The sequence below is a fragment of the Balaenoptera acutorostrata genome, chromosome 1 (assembly GCF_949987535.1).
Source record: "Balaenoptera acutorostrata chromosome 1, mBalAcu1.1, whole genome shotgun sequence".
Classification (NCBI taxonomy): Eukaryota; Metazoa; Chordata; class Mammalia; order Artiodactyla; family Balaenopteridae; genus Balaenoptera; species Balaenoptera acutorostrata.
This window is the reverse complement of record NC_080064.1, coordinates 108,793,516-108,814,099: the sequence shown is the minus strand read 5'-3', so window position 1 is coordinate 108,814,099 and position 20,584 is coordinate 108,793,516. Positions and strand designations below refer to the sequence as shown.

The 20,584-nt window shown below is 45.2% G+C and overlaps 2 long non-coding RNA genes and 4 other non-coding genes across 6 annotated transcripts; all 6 read right to left on the bottom strand.

Moving 5' to 3' along the window:
- Positions 1-1,803: 1,803 nt before the first annotated feature.
- LOC130707088 (uncharacterized) lies at positions 1,804-7,138 on the bottom strand. Its single transcript, XR_009007075.1, has 3 exons — positions 7,039-7,138; positions 5,166-5,266; positions 1,804-2,202 (listed from the first exon to the last, which is right to left on the bottom strand). It is a non-coding gene; the product is annotated as an uncharacterized LOC130707088 (long non-coding RNA).
- Positions 6,146-6,219, bottom strand: TRNAN-GUU (transfer RNA asparagine (anticodon GUU)). The gene has a single exon. It is a non-coding gene; the product is annotated as a tRNA-Asn (tRNA).
- A 1,271-nt stretch (positions 7,139-8,409) lies between the features above and the next one.
- Positions 8,410-8,482, bottom strand: TRNAV-CAC (transfer RNA valine (anticodon CAC)). The gene has a single exon. It is a non-coding gene; the product is annotated as a tRNA-Val (tRNA).
- Positions 8,483-11,994: 3,512 nt separating this feature from the next.
- On the bottom strand, positions 11,995-18,661 carry LOC130706074 (uncharacterized). The gene is made up of 3 exons (XR_009006477.1): positions 17,231-18,661; positions 15,358-15,458; positions 11,995-12,393 (listed from the first exon to the last, which is right to left on the bottom strand). It is a non-coding gene; the product is annotated as an uncharacterized LOC130706074 (long non-coding RNA).
- TRNAN-GUU (transfer RNA asparagine (anticodon GUU)) lies at positions 16,338-16,411 on the bottom strand. Its single transcript has one exon. It is a non-coding gene; the product is annotated as a tRNA-Asn (tRNA).
- Positions 18,601-18,673, bottom strand: TRNAV-CAC (transfer RNA valine (anticodon CAC)). The gene has a single exon. It is a non-coding gene; the product is annotated as a tRNA-Val (tRNA).
- Positions 18,674-20,584: the final 1,911 nt, after the last annotated feature.

The following is a 20,584-nucleotide window of genomic DNA, read 5'->3' as shown; positions in this document are numbered from 1 at the left end:
ACCCCTCTGCCGCTTTGCCCCCGTTGGGGTCCATATGTTTGTTCTCTACATCTGTGTCTCTCTTTCTGCCCTGCAAACCGGGTCATCTGAACCATTTTTCTAGGTTCCACATATATGCGTTAATACACGATATTTGTTTTTCTCTTTCTGACTTACTTCAAGTAGTAAAGAGATTTTGAGTGAGTTAGCTCACATGGTTACTAATAAAACTGGGAAGCATTTATTAGGATGTTGTCATTAAACAAAGACAGGATTTATAAAAAAGCCAGAAAAGAGAAGAGAGGAAACACACACACACACAAACAAAGCCTGAGAAAGGGGAGGTTTCCCTTTCCTGGAGGAACAGATAGCTGAAAGCCATCAAACAGCTACTCTGGAGGGGTTAATCTAGTGAAGTTCCGGACTAATCAGGTAAACGCTTTTGGCTATGTGTGGATGCTCAAAAATTCTTGAGAGTTTAGTGGTGAAATGCATGTGGCGGCTTTTCTTTGTGTACTACCTGCCAGTGTCCCCCTTTGGCACCTGTGAGTTAGTTAAGCCTAATTGGACTACTTTCCTCATCAGAATTTCTCAATTTCATATACCCCCCCCCCCTTCCTTGACTCATATTTATTCTTAAAAGAGCAGATTTGGTCATGAACACTTGGTTCTCTCTTTGACACAGTATTAACAGTGGAATGTCGGCTTAAGGTAAAGGTTGTGAGCAGCATATGCGTAAGTAGTCAGATATCCGATAGTGAAGGGAAGCCAAAAATCTGAGGACAGCAAAAATATCACAGTAACTACTTTGAACTTACTTTCCCTCCTAGCCCAGGACAAAGCAGAAGAAAAAGTAGCAACATCACTTTAACAATAACCAAGTGGCATTAAACTTTAAAACAATGAGGCATATTATGCATAAAGTACACAGAGTGTACAGTTCCCAAACCATTACCAGTGTACACCAACCTGAATCACTGATGAAGCAACCTAAATAACTAAGGTATGCAAAATTACCAGACCACAGAAGGCTTCCTCATGACTCTTCCCATGCAAGAGCTCAGAGTAATCACACACATACCCCTCCCAACCTCTCTGCCTGTTACTTTCACATAAATTGAATCACAGGACATGCACTGGGTTTGGGGGGATGGAGGGGCATGGGTCTGACTTCTTTCACTCAACATTATGTCTATGAAATTTAACCCTATTTTTCACGTAGTTCTTTGTCTCTGTGTGTATGCCTTGTAAGAATATAACTCCACATAGAATTGAACTGTTGGACATTTCAGTTGTTTCCAGTTGAGGATATTCTGAAATGGTACGAACATTATTTTATGACTTTTGGGGGACATACACATTTTTCGAGAGCACCCCATTCCAACAGAATAATGCCAGTGTTGACTTTCAAAATAATACTTTTGGGGGTTTCCCTGGTTGCGCATTGGTTAAGAATCCGCCTGCCAAGGCAGGGGACACGGGGTCGAGCCCTGTTCCGGGAAGATCCCACATGCTGTGGAGCAACTAAGCCCGTGCACCCCAACTACTGAGCCTACGCTCTAGAGCCCGTGAGCCACAACTACTGAGCCCTCATGCCACAACTACTGACGCCTGCCCGCCTAGAGCCCGTGCTCCGCAACAAGAGAAGCCACCACAAGGAAGAGCAGCCCCCAATCACTGCAACTAGAGAGAGCCCTCGCCCAGCAACGAAGACCCAACGCAGCCAAAAACAAATACACAAAATCAATTTTAAAAATTTATAAAAATATATAAAAGTTGGGGGGGGGGTTTGTTTTTTCTTTTTTTCCAGCAAAAAGCGTTTATTCAGGAATAGCGGAAGAATGGCAATTCAGGACAAGCAAGCTATAGCAAAAGCCATAGGCAAGTCCCACAAACAAAGGAGAGGAAGGAACCTTGTTTTACAGAGAGAGAGGAGGAAGCTGAGGGAGGCTGTTTTGAACCCAAGTCCACTGGAGAAAAGTGAAAGTTCAGGGTGATGACGGTTTCTCATTGCCAAGTTGCTGATTTCCTGCAGGAGATGCAACGAATATGTTTTTCTGTTGGGGCCTGTAATCGAGGATTCTTCCTGCTGATGCTTCTTCTGTTTGGGTTTGTAATTGACGATACTTCCTGTCTTTGAACTTGAGTGGTACCCCATGAGAGCTCCCACTTCTGGTATCCCGACTTCATCTGAGTGACGTTTCCCTTTATTCGTTTTCAAACCTGTCACAAGGAATTTTGAATTTTCTGTTTTAATAATGTTTTAGGAGACTTACTACATCAAAATATTATCATTACAACCTGTGGCCCTAGCAACTTTCAAGTGTTCAGTAGCTACATGTGGCTTGCACCTATCATATCGGAGAGCACAGGTCAAAGGTATAGCACAGCGAAAAGTACGATTTCTGGGCCACAGCATGTAACTGTGTATGTATGACCCTCAGTGGATGCTGCCAAATTTTTTTTTCCAACCTGTGGAACTTTTTTATACCCTTTCCAGAAATGAATAAGAATTTCCAGTGCTCTCCATCCTGTCAACATTTGGTTTTGTTTGTCCTTTTTTTTTAAAGTAAGCTTTATTGAGGTGTAATTTACATAGTAAAACCTGCCAACATTAGATTATTCTACATTCTTTTCAATGATATCATTTCTTTGCCAAGCTGGATTCCGGTGCTTGCTGTGATAGAAAGCAAGTGCCATGCAAAAAATGAATGTGTAACAAGAAGCAAGGAGGCGCTTTGAGAAGGTTTCAGAAGCCATGCAGTGCGCAGCATTAAGGTTATGATTCTGACGTGTCACAGCAGTGAAAACACAAGCCACTCTACTGAACTTTTGTCAAGGGAACACATAAGAATAGCCACAGCACCAGCCACAAACCTACAAACTATAGAAATATATGTGAAGCCAGAAAACAACAGCATTCCCCATCGAAAGCACTGTTGTCGACCGACCTATCATGAAATCAGGACAAACGGGAAGGACAAAGACAGAGAGAATTTGCAGGCAACCAAAGATGATTCGTTAATTAAATCAATTTACTGTTAGTCAAAAGATTGAAGTTAACTCCAGATCTTGAACTTGTAATTTAAGCTGACGCATGTTGGAACATGGGAATGTTGGAATCATATATTGGTATATATGGAATCATATATTAGATGACGCCTAAAAATATTTACCAAAAATTGTAAGTGGAATAATTGAGTCGTCTGGTTTCTAGAATTACAAGTATTCATTCCTCTTTAAAGATATTAGTATATTTAATGTACTTGACTAGTATATTTAATATACTTCAACACATAAATTTAAATTTTTACTCGTTGAAAACTTATTGGATACGTTTGCTTATTTAACCAGTACAACCAGTACAGGAAATTTAGGAAGTCCAACGTAACTCAGATTTTCAAGCCAAAATAAAGCCAAGACTTACACAACAGTATATTATGCCACCATTATTTTCTACATCATAACATAATCTGAAAATATATATATAGTCGTTTTTAGACCAAAATTATGAAACCAATCTAATTTTTCTGAGTAACCTCGATAAAAGCACACGACATGACATAAACACTTTAAATGTCATGATATATAAAATGTATAAATTATTTAAATTGCTTAAAAGTATTAAGGGTCATCTTTGTAATCCATTTCATTTCGTTTCTCACTCTTGTTCCGAGTAATCAAGACCATTCATTTAATCTACAGCTAAATCTGTTATCGTTCCTTGTCACCAATTCCACAACAAAATTTTTCCTTATATAAATACCACATTGAAAGCATAAGTAGTAAAGCATTCTTCCCAGAAATTCTTAATTTTCTTATTTTAAATTTATACGAGTGATTATTACTTTCCTGAAATTAATTGGGGAACTGAGTTTTAATTAATTTAAGTTTTTAGAGGCCTACTTTGTCTATTCTCTCCCAAGGAAGAGAAAGTATATTGTTTTGCTTCTGAGAAGATATATTTAAAGGGAAAAAAATTCATCAAACTAGTGGGCATTATTTAAGGTGAAAGCAGAGGCAATGATATGTTTTAACAGCAACTGACAGTGAGGGAAACAAAATGAAATAAGTAAGCCACATTAGGTCCTTGAAGGAAGCTCATTAATGAAACTCGGAGTAATTCTGTGATATGCTTTTGAGTCTCCAGGGTATGTATCTGTGCATGAAGTCATTGCTCCTCCTCCATTTTTATTAAGGACCGAACGGGCTTACAGTTCTGGAAGGTTTAACTCTTGATTTGTAGGGTTGTCACAAGTGCTCATGTTGCTGACTTTGTTGCTTCTTTGTAATGCTATGTCTCTCCTCTGCTTTCTGTAGTCTGATTTCAGCCATCCCTGAAGGACATTTGTTTGAATTTTTTCAGTTATTTAGAACCTTGAGTATACCAATGAAAGAAAGCTGCCTATTCCGTGCTAAAAATTCAATATTCTTCCTGTATTAATCCCCCTTATTAATGTTGAGTTCCTTATGAGGGAACCATTGCATATTAAGATCGTCCTGACTGTAGCTACTACACTTTTGCAGTTATTGACAAGGGTTGACTGGGCCCACGTGGTTTTTAGCAAATAGTGGAAAGACAAGAGGTGGACAGCTTCTCACTGCTGCGGTGTCTCATACCAGGAAACACCAGAATCCTCAGGACAAGCATCAGACCAAAAAGACTCATGGTCCGGATTAGCTGTCATCTTCTACCTAACAGGGAATGGATCCCTGTCAACCGCCACCCAACAGGGATCATCCCCAGAAGTTCACTTCCTAAAATGAAAACCAGAATCCCGCACTGAGACGAGAAATTAGTGATGCACAAATGAGAGGGAGAGAGAGACACAAAATCCGTGTCCAGTAACCACACAGTATGAAAAAGCCAAAATGCTCAATTGCTGCACATGAGATATAACAGAACAGAGCAAACACGAGCCAATAGCTCTAAGGGTCCAGGTCTGAAGCAGGAACTGGTGGGGGGCAGGATTCTGTTGGCTCCCACGAGGTGTCTTAGATGGGCTAATTGTTATCGTCACAGCCAAAAAACAAACAAAAAACGGTCAAGGAAAAACATAGAAACACTTATTCCCATGCGAATTCCCCATTTGATAGGAGGAAGGACAGGCATTAGATTGTTTGCATCAAATTAAAAGTATAACCAAAATGTATAAATAAAAGAGAAAAGGGGAGAAGGAAAAAACCTCTGGGATGAGCGAGATTCTTCTCTTTGGATAAGTTGCTTGGCAGGACGTTGTCAAAGACGTCACTCTGGGCAGTCTTCTCTGGACCCTGTTGACTAGGTCTGCAGAGAAAACCATTACAGTTATTGGGAGACTTTAAAAATATTGAATGTTGAGCTTTCGAACGTATGCAATAGAATATCTCTGTGTACTGCCCACAGTGTCCCCCTGTTGTCCTTCCCCTTAGTTATGTCGGGAGGGCACTGCTCCCTTTATTAGTTAGACTACCATAGAGAGATGTATAGAAAGGTTGCTGTGTTGGCAAGTAAATGAAGAAAGGGACATTGAAAGACTGGAAAATAAAATGGAATATGATTCAGTGCCACTTCTGTGGAGGGCAAACTTGAAGGATTTGCCAACATTAGAAGCATAGAAACACGAAAGGTAGCACTTGCACTTGCAGTTCTCTACGCTCTGGAAACACCTGCACGAGTGGTCAGAGGTGTGTGTACAATAATGATGGTTGCAGCCTATTCGTCATCGTGAAGCCATGAAACCAAATACTACACAACCATGGAAGAAATGCCTTTATCAAAAATAATGCAGAGGAGAATTATGATGATGAGTTCACCGATAACATCATTCATAGAAGAATTACTAACGTTCACAGCTGAAAAATTTGAGACACATGAAATAGAACTTTCTTGTCCAAGTCTGTAGACTTGGCAGAATAAAGACTATCCCACCAGACCGTGGCTTCCTCGATCTCTTTCAGAAGGCCGTAAGTTAGGCAAGTATAGAGTCCAATAGAGACGACAGACAATAGAGCTGGGAAGGGGAGTGTGGCCCAAGACTGGCAGCAGTCGTGAGGTGGCTAGGACCCCGAATGCAGTTCGGTAAACTTTGTGGGAGCAGATGTACAGGTGATAATCAGCATGGAACACCTGCAATGGTAATCAGCACAGAAAAAAACGCTGAATGGGTTCTAAAACCTCTCCCACCGTCCCTGGGTGGGCTCGAACCACCAACCTTTCGATTAACAGCCGAACGCGCTAACCCATTGCGCCACAGAGACAGCAGCACGCCCCCTTTCCTCGCCTCTCTATGGAGTAGACACTGACTAATTCCTAGGATGTGCCGCCTTTCTCGCAGGAAAACGGTACCAGTTCCAAAGCTTCGGAAAAACGGAAAGTTTAGAGCAGCCGATCCCACTGGACCTGAGACTGGGTCGACGTCAGGAAAAGACAACACTAAGCACTATTATCATAGGGCAGCCACCCATGCAGACAATTCTGACAAGCACTTGAGAATACACCCCCTCCCTTGGACGCATTTCCCATCTGGTCCTCTCATCCTCCCACTCACTCCAGGGAAGGATTCGTCACCTTTGTGTCCTGTCAGAACCCTTTACGCTCCGTGCAGGGCACAGAGATCCAGGCAACAGCCAAGGGGCAGCTGCACTTCCCAGAAGGGCCTTTCGCGAGGTAGGCGGTTCCAGCGCTCAGGCTGACCCAAGACCCCACTGCCCGCCAAGGCAACCGGGAAGGAGACCGGAGGGCAGCCGGCCCGGGGGGATTCCTACTAGCACAGAACGTGCCTGGCCTGCGCTTCGGGGGGAGCGGAATAAAACTCCTCTTGAAGCTTCTCTACAGCCTGAAGAGAACGGATTTCAGGTTCCTGAAAGGGCCAGGGGGCCTCCTCGCGAGGACAGAGGCTCCCCCTGGTCTTGGAGGACAAGTCCCGCAGAAGCTGCCTTTGAGAGACACGCCAAACGAAAGGAGCAATCTTGAGTGGAGAGGTCTGCAAGGAACTCTCAAGTGGTGTCGCCATTCTTACGTACGGAGAGAGAGTGAGAAACCCAACGTGGGAAAATGTTTACTGTGCACTTACGTACAGAATATACGATGTTATTCCTCTTGCAACTTTCTTGTATGTTTCCAAGGGCTTTGGTTGTGGTTCTTAATGAATGTTTGGAACTCGAGTCTCCGATTCTCTTGGGATTGAAAACGCGGTAAATAAGACTTCGGGTTTGTAACATGCAGGGGGAAAAGAGCCGAGGCGAGAGCCGGCCAGCCCAGGCTGTTCATTACATCTCACGTCCTCCAGCCTGCGCGATGTCAAGGACCCTGAGGCCGGGACTCGCCGGCATTTGGGGACTCAGTGCAGAAGCTCGTCTGCATCTGAACCTTGAAGCAAAACACAGCTCTGGTCGGGGCAGGAAGAGGAAGACGCCTGCCAGTGGAGACGCTGAAGGGGAAAAAAAAGAAAAACATTTTTGCAGAGGCTTCCCTGGCCGGGAATCGAACCCGGGCCGCAGCGGTGAAAGCGCCGAATCCTAGCCACTAGACCACCAGGGAACCATTGAGGAGCCCCGACGTAGCGTCTCCACGTGAAAATTGTAGAAGTCAAGACTAAACTTCAGAGACCCGGAGAGCAGGAACGGAGATTTCCCAGAAGCCCAGGGCTGAATGCAGCTGTGCAAGGCTCCCAGCCCTTGCCCGGCTGCTCATCACCCTTCACCTCTCCAGTCTTGGGCGACGCCTTGGGCCCTGAGACAGGACACAAGGTCCGTCCTGGTCTAGCTTCAGCGCTGTGTGCTGCCGAGCCAAGGTCCTGCTCTCTTCCTGAACCTCGCTTTTCCCTTGAGTCAGCTGCCGACTGGGATGTCAGCAGGTGATGGGCGGATCCGTCCACTTCCTGATCTCTGCCCTGGCTCTGGGGGCTCTCCTGGAGACGGCACCGCTACGGGCTCCTTCCCCTCCGCGACCGGCTCAATTCGTGGAGCCTGACATTGTTCATTTCCGTGTCTTTGGCTCGGGTCCCCGGTGCACAGTCGGGTTCGGTCTCTTTTGTGGCGTCACGCAGATCAAACTGTTGCGTAGGTGTGCCGAGGTGGGGGAAAGCCAAGTGTGCCTCACTGGGATGAACTCCTCGGTTTTCAGAGACATAACTCGTGTGAACATGTGGAAGAGGTTTAGGCGCCTGCTTAGTAGGTGAGGGGATTTCCGGATGTAAAACTGACCCGAAGTCAGCCTTGTCCTTTGCCCACTTGGATTAGCTGGCTGTGGCCTGCGCTCCGCGGTGCCTCAGAGCAGAGAAAGGAGGGCGGGTTCCTGGTGCTGAGCAGGCTCTCAGGCAGTAAGGGAACTCCTGGCCTGTACCTTGGGGATGGAAACTGAGGCTGCGCCCGCCGCCTCAGCCCCTGCCTTTCGCCCGTTTTGGTTTTTGGAATGGGAAGGTAAAAACTTCAGAAAGGAAGGACGTTTGTTTCCGCCCGGTTTCGAACCGGGGACCTTTCGCGTGTGAGGCGAACGTGATAACCGCTACACTACGGAAACACGGCGGGTGCTGCCGCCTAGTGGCACATCCCTGAAATCCGTAGGTCCTGCCACCACTCTCCTAGTCGCCAACTTTTTAAACTGCAGAATGAACCTTGAAGCCCCGAGATCTCTCAGGCAAGCAGACTGCGGCTTCCGAGAGGCCCTGCTTTCAGGGTTCCTCGCCTGGCCCGAAGGGAGGACCCCCAAGCCTCCCACAGTCGGCCTTCGGGCTCCCGCACCGACCGCAGAGTCCTCGGATCCACGGCTATGCCCCGAGTGCAGGGGTCGCCCCCGCTGCTGACTCCTCAGCTCCCAGAAGCCGCGGGAGCCGGGGGTTCGGGCAAGTGCCCTTTGGGCCTAAGGGGAAAAGGTAGAGAATTCGGTTCATTCCAGTGAGCTTCTCTCTCTCTGGAGCGGATCCTGTGGGTCCTAGCTGCATGTCCCCAAAGCCTTCAAACAGAATTCCTTTCATCCAGACTGGATTGAGTCGTCTTCAGGGTGAATGCTAGCTTGCTACAAACACTCCGTCATACCTGAAGGAGGAAATCTACAACTCCCAGGTAAATTCTATTTTCTTCCTTTGATTTCTTCAAACAACAACAGCCAAAAAGACAGGTCACTGGTACATACTTGCACTTTTCTTATAATACGTAAGGTATGTCTGACTATCTATGAAAAGCTCTTGCTATAGAAACATGTGCAATAGATTGTCTACCATGAGGTAAACGATCGTCATGCCTGCCCAAGGTCCAAGAATCTGATGAAGCTGGATCCAGTCCCCCACTGCCTTTAGATCACCAGTTCGATCACCATCCAAAGCAACCAATTTCCCAGATGCAGGTCACTAATAAGACGGAGAAGAGGTCAGCTAAACATGTAAACAATCGCAGTTTGTTCTGGGGAATGTTGAAAGTCAGCAGTGGTACAGTTAGAAGGGGAAATAAAAGACTTCATAATAACGATAATACCAGCTTTCTCGAGCTTTACTCAGTGACCAGCACTGTTCCTCAGTGCTTTACTGTGGAATCACTTACTAAGTCCACATAACAACCCTGGAAGATAGCGTAGGACTTTACCACCCCTTGTTGCAGATGAGAACACTGAGGCACTGAAAAGCTGAGCTAACCTTTCCAGGGTCTCACCCCCACCCCCACCCCACCCCGTGACAGTGAGAGCCAGCACTCAGACCCAAGCAGTTTGCCTCCAGAGCCCCTCCCCTTGGCCACCATGCTCACGGGTAACTGAGAAAACTTCACTGAGATTTGCATCCCTTCCTTGTTCAACCTCCAATATATCAAAAGGAAAAGAAGATTGAAAGGTAGGCCTACAATCCTCCCCAAACTCATTAATGAAATGAAGAAGAGGAGAAAGAGTAAACAGGACCATTGGAGAAGCAACGACCTTAGACGCAGAGAGAATGAAGATGAGTTTGTTAAACACATACTAACTGGAAACTGTCTCTTTAAAGACTAAGAAGGACCAATCTTCCAACCATTTAAGGCCTAAACTTTCCCGTTCCATGGCAGTCTCCACCCAAAAATAGATTTCAAAGCTACCAACATAGTGTATACAGACGTGAATATGAAAATCATACTTCAACATTAGTAGTAAAGAGATTATTTTTGAATTTACAAATTTTATTTTTATACAGTAGGTTCTTAATAGTTGTTTTAGATATATTAGTGTATATATGTCAATCCCAATCTCCCAACGCATCCCACCACCACCAACCCCTCTGCCGCTTTGCCCCCGTTGGGGTCCATATGTTTGTTCTCTACATCTGTGTCTCTCTTTCTGCCCTGCAAACCGGGTCATCTGAACCATTTTTCTAGGTTCCACATATATGCGTTAATACACGATATTTGTTTTTCTCTTTCTGACTTACTTCAAGTAGTAAAGAGATTTTGAGTGAGTTAGCTCACATGGTTACTAATAAAACTGGGAAGCATTTATTAGGATGTTGTCATTAAACAAAGACAGGATTTATAAAAAAGCCAGAAAAGAGAAGAGAGGAAACACACACACACACAAACAAAGCCTGAGAAAGGGGAGGTTTCCCTTTCCTGGAGGAACAGATAGCTGAAAGCCATCAAACAGCTACTCTGGAGGGGTTAATCTAGTGAAGTTCCGGACTAATCAGGTAAACGCTTTTGGCTATGTGTGGATGCTCAAAAATTCTTGAGAGTTTAGTGGTGAAATGCATGTGGCGGCTTTTCTTTGTGTACTACCTGCCAGTGTCCCCCTTTGGCACCTGTGAGTTAGTTAAGCCTAATTGGACTACTTTCCTCATCAGAATTTCTCAATTTCATATACCCCCCCCCCCTTCCTTGACTCATATTTATTCTTAAAAGAGCAGATTTGGTCATGAACACTTGGTTCTCTCTTTGACACAGTATTAACAGTGGAATGTCGGCTTAAGGTAAAGGTTGTGAGCAGCATATGCGTAAGTAGTCAGATATCCGATAGTGAAGGGAAGCCAAAAATCTGAGGACAGCAAAAATATCACAGTAACTACTTTGAACTTACTTTCCCTCCTAGCCCAGGACAAAGCAGAAGAAAAAGTAGCAACATCACTTTAACAATAACCAAGTGGCATTAAACTTTAAAACAATGAGGCATATTATGCATAAAGTACACAGAGTGTACAGTTCCCAAACCATTACCAGTGTACACCAACCTGAATCACTGATGAAGCAACCTAAATAACTAAGGTATGCAAAATTACCAGACCACAGAAGGCTTCCTCATGACTCTTCCCATGCAAGAGCTCAGAGTAATCACACACATACCCCTCCCAACCTCTCTGCCTGTTACTTTCACATAAATTGAATCACAGGACATGCACTGGGTTTGGGGGGATGGAGGGGCATGGGTCTGACTTCTTTCACTCAACATTATGTCTATGAAATTTAACCCTATTTTTCACGTAGTTCTTTGTCTCTGTGTGTATGCCTTGTAAGAATATAACTCCACATAGAATTGAACTGTTGGACATTTCAGTTGTTTCCAGTTGAGGATATTCTGAAATGGTACGAACATTATTTTATGACTTTTGGGGGACATACACATTTTTCGAGAGCACCCCATTCCAACAGAATAATGCCAGTGTTGACTTTCAAAATAATACTTTTGGGGGTTTCCCTGGTTGCGCATTGGTTAAGAATCCGCCTGCCAAGGCAGGGGACACGGGGTCGAGCCCTGTTCCGGGAAGATCCCACATGCTGTGGAGCAACTAAGCCCGTGCACCCCAACTACTGAGCCTACGCTCTAGAGCCCGTGAGCCACAACTACTGAGCCCTCATGCCACAACTACTGACGCCTGCCCGCCTAGAGCCCGTGCTCCGCAACAAGAGAAGCCACCACAAGGAAGAGCAGCCCCCAATCACTGCAACTAGAGAGAGCCCTCGCCCAGCAACGAAGACCCAACGCAGCCAAAAACAAATACACAAAATCAATTTTAAAAATTTATAAAAATATATAAAAGTTGGGGGGGGGTTGTTTTTTCTTTTTTTCCAGCAAAAAGCGTTTATTCAGGAATAGCGGAAGAATGGCAATTCAGGACAAGCAAGCTATAGCAAAAGCCATAGGCAAGTCCCACAAACAAAGGAGAGGAAGGAACCTTGTTTTACAGAGAGAGAGGAGGAAGCTGAGGGAGGCTGTTTTGAACCCAAGTCCACTGGAGAAAAGTGAAAGTTCAGGGTGATGACGGTTTCTCATTGCCAAGTTGCTGATTTCCTGCAGGAGATGCAACGAATATGTTTTTCTGTTGGGGCCTGTAATCGAGGATTCTTCCTGCTGATGCTTCTTCTGTTTGGGTTTGTAATTGACGATACTTCCTGTCTTTGAACTTGAGTGGTACCCCATGAGAGCTCCCACTTCTGGTATCCCGACTTCATCTGAGTGACGTTTCCCTTTATTCGTTTTCAAACCTGTCACAAGGAATTTTGAATTTTCTGTTTTAATAATGTTTTAGGAGACTTACTACATCAAAATATTATCATTACAACCTGTGGCCCTAGCAACTTTCAAGTGTTCAGTAGCTACATGTGGCTTGCACCTATCATATCGGAGAGCACAGGTCAAAGGTATAGCACAGCGAAAAGTACGATTTCTGGGCCACAGCATGTAACTGTGTATGTATGACCCTCAGTGGATGCTGCCAAATTTTTTTTTCCAACCTGTGGAACTTTTTTATACCCTTTCCAGAAATGAATAAGAATTTCCAGTGCTCTCCATCCTGTCAACATTTGGTTTTGTTTGTCCTTTTTTTTTTAAAGTAAGCTTTATTGAGGTGTAATTTACATAGTAAAACCTGCCAACATTAGATTATTCTACATTCTTTTCAATGATATCATTTCTTTGCCAAGCTGGATTCTGGTGCTTGCTGTGATAGAAAGCAAGTGCCATGCAAAAAATGAATGTGTAACAAGAAGCAAGGAGGCGCTTTGAGAAGGTTTCAGAAGCCATGCAGTGCGCAGCATTAAGGTTATGATTCTGACGTGTCACAGCAGTGAAAACACAAGCCACTCTACTGAACTTTTGTCAAGGGAACACATAAGAATAGCCACAGCACCAGCCACAAACCTACAAACTATAGAAATATATGTGAAGCCAGAAAACAACAGCATTCCCCATCGAAAGCACTGTTGTCGACCGACCTATCATGAAATCAGGACAAACGGGAAGGACAAAGACAGAGAGAATTTGCAGGCAACCAAAGATGATTCGTTAATTAAATCAATTTACTGTTAGTCAAAAGATTGAAGTTAACTCCAGATCTTGAACTTGTAATTTAAGCTGACGCATGTTGGAACATGGGAATGTTGGAATCATATATTGGTATATATGGAATCATATATTAGATGACGCCTAAAAATATTTACCAAAAATTGTAAGTGGAATAATTGAGTCGTCTGGTTTCTAGAATTACAAGTATTCATTCCTCTTTAAAGATATTAGTATATTTAATGTACTTGACTAGTATATTTAATATACTTCAACACATAAATTTAAATTTTTACTCGTTGAAAACTTATTGGATACGTTTGCTTATTTAACCAGTACAACCAGTACAGGAAATTTAGGAAGTCCAACGTAACTCAGATTTTCAAGCCAAAATAAAGCCAAGACTTACACAACAGTATATTATGCCACCATTATTTTCTACATCATAACATAATCTGAAAATATATATATAGTCGTTTTTAGACCAAAATTATGAAACCAATCTAATTTTTCTGAGTAACCTCGATAAAAGCACACGACATGACATAAACACTTTAAATGTCATGATATATAAAATGTATAAATTATTTAAATTGCTTAAAAGTATTAAGGGTCATCTTTGTAATCCATTTCATTTCGTTTCTCACTCTTGTTCCGAGTAATCAAGACCATTCATTTAATCTACAGCTAAATCTGTTATCGTTCCTTGTCACCAATTCCACAACAAAATTTTTCCTTATATAAATACCACATTGAAAGCATAAGTAGTAAAGCATTCTTCCCAGAAATTCTTAATTTTCTTATTTTAAATTTATACGAGTGATTATTACTTTCCTGAAATTAATTGGGGAACTGAGTTTTAATTAATTTAAGTTTTTAGAGGCCTACTTTGTCTATTCTCTCCCAAGGAAGAGAAAGTATATTGTTTTGCTTCTGAGAAGATATATTTAAAGGGAAAAAAATTCATCAAACTAGTGGGCATTATTTAAGGTGAAAGCAGAGGCAATGATATGTTTTAACAGCAACTGACAGTGAGGGAAACAAAATGAAATAAGTAAGCCACATTAGGTCCTTGAAGGAAGCTCATCAATGAAACTCGGAGTAATTCTGTGATATGCTTTTGAGTCTCCAGGGTATGTATCTGTGCATGAAGTCATTGCTCCTCCTCCATTTTTATTAAGGACCGAACGGGCTTACAGTTCTGGAAGGTTTAACTCTTGATTTGTAGGGTTGTCACAAGTGCTCATGTTGCTGACTTTGTTGCTTCTTTGTAATGCTATGTCTCTCCTCTGCTTTCTGTAGTCTGATTTCAGCCATCCCTGAAGGACATTTGTTTGAATTTTTTCAGTTATTTAGAACCTTGAGTATACCAATGAAAGAAAGCTGCCTATTCCGTGCTAAAAATTCAATATTCTTCCTGTATTAATCCCCCTTATTAATGTTGAGTTCCTTATGAGGGAACCATTGCATATTAAGATCGTCCTGATTGTAGCTACTACACTTTTGCAGTTATTGACAAGGGTTGACTGGGCCCACGTGGTTTTTAGCAAATAGTGGAAAGACAAGAGGTGGACAGCTTCTCACTGCTGCGGTGTCTCATACCAGGAAACACCAGAATCCTCAGGACAAGCATCAGACCAAAAAGACTCATGGTCCGGATTAGCTGTCATCTTCTACCTAACAGGGAATGGATCCCTGTCAACCGCCACCCAACAGGGATCATCCCCAGAAGTTCACTTCCTAAAATGAAAACCAGAATCCCGCACTGAGACGAGAAATTAGTGATGCACAAATGAGAGGGAGAGAGAGACACAAAATCCGTGTCCAGTAACCACACAGTATGAAAAAGCCAAAATGCTCAATTGCTGCACATGAGATATAACAGAACAGAGCAAACACGAGCCAATAGCTCTAAGGGTCCAGGTCTGAAGCAGGAACTGGTGGGGGGCAGGATTCTGTTGGCTCCCACGAGGTGTCTTAGATGGGCTAATTGTTATCGTCACAGCCAAAAAACAAACAAAAAACGGTCAAGGAAAAACATAGAAACACTTATTCCCATGCGAATTCCCCATTTGATAGGAGGAAGGACAGGCATTAGATTGTTTGCATCAAATTAAAAGTATAACCAAAATGTATAAATAAAAGAGAAAAGGGGAGAAGGAAAAAACCTCTGGGATGAGCGAGATTCTTCTCTTTGGATAAGTTGCTTGGCAGGACGTTGTCAAAGACGTCACTCTGGGCAGTCTTCTCTGGACCCTGTTGACTAGGTCTGCAGAGAAAACCATTACAGTTATTGGGAGACTTTAAAAATATTGAATGTTGAGCTTTCGAACGTATGCAATAGAATATCTCTGTGTACTGCCCACAGTGTCCCCCTGTTGTCCTTCCCCTTAGTTATGTCGGGAGGGCACTGCTCCCTTTATTAGTTAGACTACCATAGAGAGATGTATAGAAAGGTTGCTGTGTTGGCAAGTAAATGAAGAAAGGGACATTGAAAGACTGGAAAATAAAATGGAATATGATTCAGTGCCACTTCTGTGGAGGGCAAACTTGAAGGATTTGCCAACATTAGAAGCATAGAAACACGAAAGGTAGCACTTGCACTTGCAGTTCTCTACGCTCTGGAAACACCTGCACGAGTGGTCAGAGGTGTGTGTACAATAATGATGGTTGCAGCCTATTCGTCATCGTGAAGCCATGAAACCAAATACTACACAACCATGGAAGAAATGCCTTTATCAAAAATAATGCAGAGGAGAATTATGATGATGAGTTCACCGATAACATCATTCATAGAAGAATTACTAACGTTCACAGCTGAAAAATTTGAGACACATAAAATAGAACTTTCTTGTCCAAGTCTGTAGACTTGGCAGAATAAAGACTATCCCACCAGACCGTGGCTTCCTCGATCTCTTTCAGAAGGCCGTAAGTTAGGCAAGTATAGAGTCCAATAGAGACGACAGACAATAGAGCTGGGAAGGGGAGTGTGGCCCAAGACTGGCAGCAGTCGTGAGGTGGCTAGGACCCCGAATGCAGTTCGGTAAACTTTGTGGGAGCAGATGTACAGGTGATAATCAGCATGGAACACCTGCAATGGTAATCAGCACAGAAAAAAACGCTGAATGGGTTCTAAAACCTCTCCCATCGTCCCTGGGTGGGCTCGAACCACCAACCTTTCGATTAACAGCCGAACGCGCTAACCCATTGCGCCACAGAGACAGCAGCACGCCCCCTTTCCTCGCCTCTCTATGGAGTAGACACTGACTAATTCCTAGGATGTGCCGCCTTTCTCGCAGGAAAACGGTACCAGTTCCAAAGCTTCGGAAAAACGGAAAGTTTAGAGCAGCCGATCCCACTGGACCTGAGACTGGGTCGACGTCAGGAAAAGACAACACTAAGCACTATTATCATAGGGCAGCCACCCATGCAGACAATTCTGACAAGCACTTGAGAATACACCCCCTCCCTTGGACGCATTTCCCATCTGGTCCTCTCATCCTCCCACTCACTCCAGGGAAGGATTCGTCACCTTTGTGTCCTGTCAGAACCCTTTACGCTCCGTGCAGGGCACAGAGATCCAGGCAACAGCCAAGGGGCAGCTGCACTTCCCAGAAGGGCCTTTCGCGAGGTAGGCGGTTCCAGCGCTCAGGCTGACCCAAGACCCCACTGCCCGCCAAGGCAACCGGGAAGGAGACCGGAGGGCAGCCGGCCCGGGGGGATTCCTACTAGCACAGAACGTGCCTGGCCTGCGCTTCGGGGGGAGCGGAATAAAACTCCTCTTGAAGCTTCTCTACAGCCTGAAGAGAACGGATTTCAGGTTCCTGAAAGGGCAAAGGGGCCTCCTCGCGAGGACAGAGGCTTCCCCTGGTCTTGGAGGACAAGTCCCGCAGAAGCTGCCTTTGAGAGACACGCCAAACGAAAGGAGCAATCTTGAGTGGAGAGGTCTGCAAGGAACTCTCAAGTGGTGTCGCCATTCTTACGTACGGAGAGAGAGTGAGAAACCCAACGTGGGAAAATGTTTACTGTGCACTTACGTACAGAATATACGATGTTATTCCTCTTGCAACTTTCTTGTATGTTTCCAAGGGCTTTGGTTGTGGTTCTTAATGAATGTTTGGAACTCGAGTCTCCGATTCTCTTGGGATGAAAACGCGGTAAATAAGACTTCGGGTTTGTAACATGCAGGGGGAAAAGAGCCGAGGCGAGAGCCGGCCAGCCCAGGCTGTTCATTACATCTCACGTCCTCCAGCCTGCGCGATGTCAAGGACCCTGAGGCCGGGACTCGCCGGCATTTGGGGACTCAGTGCAGAAGCTCGTCTGCATCTGAACCTTGAAGCAAAACACAGCTCTGGTCGGGGCAGGAAGAGGAAGACGCCTGCCAGTGGAGACGCTGAAGGGGAAAAAGAAGAAAAACATTTTTGCAGAGGCTTCCCTGACCGGGAATCGAACCCGGGCCGCAGCGGTGAAAGCGCCGAATCCTAGCCACTAGACCACCAGGGAACCATTGAGGAGCCCCGACGTAGCGTCTCCACGTGAAAATTGTAGAAGTCAAGACTAAACTTCAGAGACCCGGAGAGCAGGAACGGAGATTTCCCAGAAGCCCAGGGCTGAATGCAGCTGTGCAAGGCTCCCAGCCCTTGCCCGGCTGCTCATCACCCTTCACCTCTCCAGTCTTGGGCGACGCCTTGGGCCCTGAGACAGGACACAAGGTCCGTCCTGGTCTAGCTTCAGCGCTGTGTGCTGCCGAGCCAAGGTCCTGCTCTCTTCCTGAACCTCGCTTTTCCCTTGAGTCAGCTGCCGACTGGGATGTCAGCAGGTGATGGGCGGATCCGTCCACTTCCTGATCTCTGCCCTGGCTCTGGGGGCTCTCCTGGAGACGGCACCGCTACGGGCTCCTTCCCCTCCGCGACCGGCTCAATTCGTGGAGCCTGACATTGTTCATTTCCGTGTCTTTGGCTCGGGTCCCCGGTGCACAGTCGGGTTCGGTCTCTTTTGTGGCGTCACGCAGATCAAACTGTTGCGTAGGTGTGCCGAGGTGGGGGAAAGCCAAGTGTGCCTCACTGGGATGAACTCCTCGGTTTTCAGAGACATAACTCGTGTGAACATGTGGAAGAGGTTTAGGCGCCTGCTTAGTAGGTGAGGGGATTTCCGGATGTAAAACTGACCCGAAGTCAGCCTTGTCCTTTGCCCACTTGGATTAGCTGGCTGTGGCCTGCGCTCCGCGGTGCCTCAGAGCAGAGAAAGGAGGGCGGGTTCCTGGTGCTGAGCAGGCTCTCAGGCAGTAAGGGAACTCCTGGCCTGTACCTTGGGGATGGAAACTGAGGCTGCGCCCGCCGCCTCAGCCCCTGCCTTTCGCCCGTTTTGGTTTTTGGAATGGGAAGGTAAAAACTTCAGAAAGGAAGGACGTTTGTTTCCGCCCGGTTTCGAACCGGGGACCTTTCGCGTGTGAGGCGAACGTGATAACCGCTACACTACGGAAACACGGCGGGTGCTGCCGCCTAGTGGCACATCCCTGAAATCCGTAGGTCCTGCCACCACTCTCCTAGTCGCCAACTTTTTAAACTGCAGAATGAACCTTGAAGCCCCGAGATCTCTCAGGCAAGCAGACTGCGGCTTCCGAGAGGCCCTGCTTTCAGGGTTCCTCGCCTGGCCCGAAGGGAGGACCCCCGAGCCTCCCACAGTCGGCCTTCGGGCTCCCGCACCGACCGCAGAGTCCTCGGATCCACGGCTATGCCCCCGAGTGCAGGGGTCGCCCCCGCTGCTGACTCCTCAGCTCCCAGAAGCCGCGGGAGCCGGGGGTTCGGGCAAGTGCCCTTTGGGCCTAAGGGGAAAAGGTAGAGAATTCGGTTCATTCCAGTGAGCTTCTCTCTCTCTGGAGCGGATCCTGTGGGTCCTAGCTGCATGTCCCCAAAGCCTTCAAACAGAATTCCTTTCATCCAGACTGGATTGAGTCGTCTTCAGGGTGAATGCTAGCTTGCTACAAACACTCCGTCATACCTGAAGGAGGAAATCTACAACTCCCAGGTAAATTCTATTTTCTTCCTTTGATTTCTTCAAACAACAACAGCCAAAAAGACAGGTCACTGGTACATACTTGCACTTTTCTTATAATACTTAAGGTATGTCTGACTATCTATGAAAAGCTCTTGCTATAGAAACATGTGCAAGAGATTGTCTACCATGAGCTAAACGATCGTCATGCCTGCCCAAGGTCCAAGAATCTGATGAAGCTGGATCCAGTCCCCCACTGCCTTTAGATCACCAGTTCGATCACCATCCAAAGCAACCAATTTCCCAGATGCAGGTCACTAATATGAGGGAGAAGAGGTCAGCTAAACATGTAAACATTCGCAGTTTGTTCTGGGGAATGTTGAAAGTCAGCAGTGGTACAGTTAGAAGGGGAAATAAAAGACTTCATAATAACGATAATACCAGCTTTCTCGAGCTTTACTCAGTGACCAGCACTGTTCCTCAGTGCTTTACTGTGGAATCACTTACTAAGTCCACATAACAACCCTGGAAGATAGCGTAGGACTTTACCACCCCTTGTTGCAGATGAGAACACTGAGGCGCTGAAAAGCTGAGCTAAGCTTTCCAGGGTCTCACCCCCCACCCCCACCCCCACCCCACCCCGTGACAGTGAGAGCCAGCACTCAGACCCAAGCAGTTTGCCTCCAGAGCCCCTCCCCTTGGCCACCATGCTCACGGGTAACTGAGAAAACTTCACTGAGATTTGCATCCCTTCCTTGTTCAACCTCCAATATATCAAAAGGAAGAGAAGATTGAAAGGTAGGCCTACAAACCTCCCCAAACTCATTAATGAAATGAAGAGGAAGAGGAGAAAGAGTAAACAGGACCATTGGAGAAGCAACGACGTTAGACGCAGAGAGAATGACGATGCGTTTGTTAAACACATACTAACTGGAAACTGTCTCTTTAAAGACTAAGAAGGACCTATCTTCCAACCATTGAAGGCCTAAACTTTCCCGTTCCATGGCAGTCTCCACCCAAGAATAGATTTCAAAGCTACCAACATAGTGTATACACATGTGAATATGAAAATCATACTTCAACATTAGTAGTAAAGAGATTATTTTTGAATTAAAAAAAATATTTTTAATACAGCAGGTTCTTAATAGTTATTTTATATATATTAGTGTATATATGTCAATCCCAATCTCCCAACGCATCCCACCACCACCAACCCCTCTGCCGCTTTCCCCCCGTTGGGGTCCATATGTTTGTTCTCTACATCTGTGTCTCTCTTTCTGCCCTGCAAACCGGGTCATCTGAACCATTTTTCTAGGTTCCACATATATGCGTTAATATACGATATTTGTTTTTCTCTTTCTGACTTACTTCAAGTAGTAAAGAGATTTTGAATGAGTTAGC